Raw genomic sequence first — 6,000 nt, forward strand, 5'->3', positions numbered from 1 at the left:
TATTTAACATAAAACGACTAATTGTATTCAAAGTAATGATTGAAAGTTATATATATATTTATACCGAGATTTAGAGAGGCGTTTGAACCTGACACACTGTTAAAAGGAATAAAACATGTATGCTCCACATTCACAAATTTCAATAATGCTTCCAGAGCAGACAAAATTTATACTATGTGATCTCAAAGCATGCATGCAAGTGTTTACATCTTTCCATGACAAATATGTAGTTATCTCGACAGCCAACAATATTGTATTTGTATGTAAGAAACATTTGTATGAATGTTTAATCAGGGAATTTGGTTTCTCTGATTCATATAATAATTTCTGCCTATCTACATTCTACAAGGACAACCTTCTTGCTAACTACAAGTCATTCATGCCAATATTAAGGATTTCCAATCCGGAGAAAGCCAATGACTGTTCCAGCTTATAGTAGATGTCTAAGCTGCACAATACAGATTTGTATCAGGTTCGTCTAAGTGCTCAACCAAAACGCATGATCTCTTTCTAATATTTCTGCTATCAAACCTTTTGCCTTTATACTACCATACTACATGATTAATTAAAATTGTTCTTGGACGCTATAATCTATTGGGAATAGTTACAGTTATGCCTATTAATACGAGGGGCGTTCAATAAGTAATGCCCCTGACCCACATCCAGTTGTCTGATCTAGATGAAATGTTGCATGTGTAATGATTTACATCTCTATGGGTTATGTTGCAAAAAACTGATTTACGGGTATTTGAACTGAGTCAGGTGTGAAATGGAGCCTGTTGGGTGTCGCGCGCAGTGGTTCTTTTTTTGTATTTGAAAGGACGCACACCAAAGGGGGCTTTTGATGAAATGAAATGCCCCATCATACGACCTTGTAAAACGCTGGCATCGTGAATTCAAACATGACCGGAAGTCTGTGGAAACAGCTCCTAGTGCAGGTCGTCCCTCATCTGCCATTGATGAGGCATCTGTCAAGTTGAGGCAGCCATTTTGGAAGATTGACGCATTACTGTTAGTCCAAGAGGTCAAGATTAGTACAGGGTCTGTGGAAACTATCATTCATGACAAGGTGTCTGTCAGATGGATTCCCAAGTTGCTCACACCTTTCCAGAAGCAAGAACGCGTCAAGAGCTCGAGGATGAATTTGTGCCAAGAAGATGAGTCAATGTTTTTCAAAAGACTGATTACACAGGATGAAACAGATACCAAGGCCCAGTCAATGCAGTGGAAGCACTTGGACTCGCCACCTCCAAAGAAGGCAAGGGTGCAGCACTCCGCTGGCAAGGTCATGCTCACAGTCTTCTGGGACCAGCACGGAGCAGTGATGACAGATTTACTGGCAAAGGGTACCACGATTACAGGAGTCCATTACGCGTCACTTTTGATGAAATTAGGAGAAGTTATAAAAAATTAAGAGGTGAGGCAAAATCAGCAAAGGTATCCTCCTCTTTCAGGAAAACACTCCGGTCCACAACTCGCATGTCACCTGTCATCTCTCCCCAGCCATGAAGTCGTTTTTGAAAGGAAAGCATTGCCCAGATGATGCAGCCTTGATTTCTGAAGTTACGACTTGGCTGGAGGACCAACCTGGGGTGTTGTACAAAAACGGCGCCCAGAGCTGCATCAAACGATGGGAGAAATGCATAACTCTGGGTGGTTCCTATGTAGAGAAAGACTAATAGCTGTGTCAAGTTTCATTAATATCCTGCTATGGGAAATGCGTCAGGGGCCCCTCGTAGGATTTTGAATTGTCTCAAAACATCTAGTTATGCACGATGAAGCGATTGTTTGCTGAGATAAATAAAAACTCATTTAATTGGTCTAACAATAACATATGACTAAACTGTAAGGCTCTTCTAATTAGGATGGGAAGAGGCACACATGATACACAACTAGCATCCTGCTTGACCTCAAGAGCTGAAAGGCCTATGTTGTGACTTTGAAGCAGGACTTCCCTTTTCTCGAGGCATCGAGAACGACACATACTCCAACGGCCACTTATAGTTGGTTGCTCATTCGCATTAGAATCAGGAGAACACCAGTTGCCATTCAAAACCATAACTATCTATTGCGTTTGATGATAGTAGAAAAACGCACATAGCATTATTGCTTTAGAAGACCAGGCAGAAAAAGCAAAAGAGCCAGATGCTAACTTCATAAGGTTGAAAGTGATTCAGATTTTGAAATCATTCAAACTAAGAACCTGGCCTTTCCTTGTCGGGGGTGCTCTCTTGGATCAGTATTACAAAACGTTCAGCCATAATGTAAATGTCTTGGAGAGCCTTGCTCACATAAACAAGTTACATCCGGGCTATAAATAGTGTGGCTAACTGAATACAACACAATTACAAGAAAAGATCAAATCCAGAAAATAAGCTTTTATTTTACAAATACTATAAAATCTGTACTAAAGATATATAACATTATTACACATCTGACATCCAAAACATTGAAATTCGTTCATTAAATTGTCAGAACACATTCAAATATTTTCCTTATTTGAAAAATGTTCGTCATGTTTGCATAACTTTTGAACACCACTTTCCATTGTTTACAATTTTGTACGTGACTGAGATAAAATCATGTTACTGAAAACAAACAATAGTGCAGATACTAATACTTTTCACTAGAATTATTTATTAAGTTATCACAACACACAGGAAAAAGTGTGTAATAATAAGGTTATTACGAGAATAAGATACGATCACTGTATTGCATATTTCAAGTGTTCTAGTATAACATGATTTAATTCTACTGCCTTGATAAAAGATTGAAGTCCATTGATCAAATTGAATCTCCGTCCCCATCCCATGCCCAATACCACTACGTATCTAAAATACCAACAAAGAATAATTCAATATTGTATTTCACCTCAATATATTGTGACATATCATCATGAAAGATAATAAAACAAAAGTAGAGGTAAAGATCAATGGGTTTTTTTCAATTCGACCTCCTTGACAGATGTATAGAAAGTACATCATAACAGAATGAGTATGTTAAAGTGATACAGAATTATTAGTGGCAATATCAAATAGGATATATAATATAATAAATTCAATGAAGATATATGGCTATAATAGACAAGAATATCCATGTTACTGACTGCGAGACCAAATGTATGGATATGTACGTGGTTATGATAATTGCCAGCCCTACATTGGCAGCACTAATGATTTATTATTATTAGCTACAACATGAAAGAGGTTACAACTGAAAAATATTACTCAGTTAAGTAAAGTACAAGTGACGCACAAAAGTACCATCAAGAAGTGATATTGTTGTACAATTTACAAATGTTAAAACGGTTAAAATGTTAAAATAGTAAAAGGATTGATACAAAACTAACAATAACTAGTTAATAGTTAATTAATTTGTTCAATATCAAAATAAGAAAAAAACAATAAAGTATAAAATATTACATGTAAAATAGTTTGCAGAACAGTGATTGGTTGGGGTGATGCTAATAAAACGGCCAAGTTAGCCTTTAAGGAGGTTCGAGCCAAAGATGATACATGTACGATCATCATAATTTCCTTTTTACAGGTTTATGTCATCAGAATACAGTAAATGAAAAACAATTTCGAGATAATCAAATCGGAAATCAAATCTGGAAATGTTAAACTGGTTACCATAGTGAGATTATTTCTTCATACATCAACATTTCGCTGGGATGAAAATATCATATATTGTTGATAGGAATCCTAATATTGTGGAAACATTTCAAAACCACAAAGATTTTCACATAATTTAGTGCGTTTCCAGAGTGATAATATTTGTCCATTATATAGAAAGTTAATTTAAATCCCATAATACATTGCGAAATTTAAATTTGGCTTGAACTACCTTAAGTCTAAAGTCTAGCTTCTAACAATAAACTTCTCACACATATCGTACATTGAATGTTCTCAATAAACCAAATATTTATGCTCAACCAAGCTTGTGTTTGCTAATGTGTTCACCAAATTCTTCCTTATCAGCCAGATCAGTCATGCATAAACTGCACTTAAACATTGCACCAGGTGAATGAAATCCTCTGTGTATCACGTATACGGTAATATTTGGAAAAGTAATAGAACATTTACCACAGTGCAATGGGCGGCTTTCTTGTGCATTCTCCTGTTCCATCGACGTGCCACTTGTTGCTGCAGTAGATGCTTGCTCTTTAGAGCCTTCATTAGACATCGTGGGTAGACTTGATTTTGCATGGATAAGTTCTGAATCTCCATTTTCAATGCTTGCTATCTGACTGTTTATATTGTTCAAACCCGATTTAGGAATGCCACTGGACACAGATATGTCAACATTTTTATCTGGCTGGTCATTTGTATTGTTAGTATTCTCATGAGTCTTATTGGCATTCTCATTTCCCTCATAACCACGCCTCGAACTTATATTGTCAGCACTATTTGCACGAGTATTTATTGTATTTACTTTTCCTTTTGCGATAACTTCATCCAGGACACTCTTCAAGTTAGTAAGCATACTTGTTTTTGCCTTTTCATTATGTGGCTTGCTTTTCCCAATTTTGCCATTAACATGATTTTTCTCAGAGTGTTCTGTAATGTTCTTGTCATTACCACTATTAATCATCTGGGTAATGGGACAGGCTTTGTGTCGATCAGTGGATACAGGCCTTTTACGATTCTTGGCTATTAATAAGTAGCGGCGATGGTCAAAACAATCATACTTGTACTTTATATTTGTTATAGTCTTCATCAAATTAGAGTTGGGGTTTCCCGCGGCAACAGCTGGAAGACGTTTATGTATGATTGCTCCACACTTCATGTTGGAGGTTTGACTCAAAGTATCATCCACTCTACTGAAATTACGACAATTATCACCTTTGTCACTAAATTTTGCTGACTTTTTCTTAACAATCTTAGACTTAGATTGACTTTTACTTTTCGTTGGAGCAAAGTCAGGGTCAGCACAATAATCATCACTGTCATCCATGTCACTTTCGATATCTGACTCCATCAAAGAAAGGTTGCCCATTATAGATGGTTTGCTCGTTTTAGCATGTGGCTTTGTGTTGAACAGTCCCTTCCATCTTTTATTGTTATTTTCAATAGGAACTGTTGTAGAAGCATTGTAACCACTGCCCAACTGCACATGCTTATCTAAAAAATGTGTTGTAACAAGGGTTATCGAATCTGAAGTAAAAGGACATATGCTACATTGTATGTTGTTCCTTACTAAAGGTTTCAGGTACAATTTTTTTATTTTGAAATCTGCAGATAATTCTTTCTTAATAACACTGCCAATAGATTGTGTTGATTTTGTCTGATCCTTCCGCATCTTTTGTGTTTTTTTCTGTTGATGAATACTGTCAACTCTATCCCATACGCATGTCATTTTTGGTTCTTTCAACACTCCCTGCATGCTCCCACGCAAACGCTTAACACTGCCAATTGTTTCTGTTTCAAATGTTGGCTCTTGTTCCTTCTGTACTTTTCGTGGTCTTCCACGTTTTCGTTTGATACCACTAGCAATTTGTGTTTCAGATGTTGACTCCAATTCCTTTTGTATGTTTAGTGGTCTTCCTGTTGGCTGCTGAATACTGTTGACAATATCTGTATCAAATGCTGGCGCTGGCTCTGGCTCTGGCTCTGGCTCTGGCTCTACTTTCTGCGGTCTACCCCTTGGTCGCTTTTTAATACCTTTCATTACAGGCTTACATATCTTTAAATGTTGCTTTAGTTTTTTAACCAGTTCAAAACCAAGCTCACAGTTATCACAATTATATTTATTGTCTTTCACTGTATGATGTTCTTTTAATTTTTCTCCTGTTCTGTCCTGTCCTGTTGAACTATTAGTACATGCCTGTGGATCATCATTGCCTTGAATTGTTGAATACTCCATATTCAAAACTCACTTCGTCTACATACCTTGAATGAATTCTGAAATTAACAAATCATACATACTACATTAGAAATGTGTAAGCAGTCCAGTGGTTTTTTTAAACAAAATTTAATCAGATATTTGAAATGAAACATG

This window comes from Saccoglossus kowalevskii, chromosome 18, assembly GCF_978046115.1.
Source record: "Saccoglossus kowalevskii chromosome 18, keSacKowa6.1, whole genome shotgun sequence".
Taxonomy (NCBI): domain Eukaryota; kingdom Metazoa; phylum Hemichordata; class Enteropneusta; family Harrimaniidae; genus Saccoglossus; species Saccoglossus kowalevskii.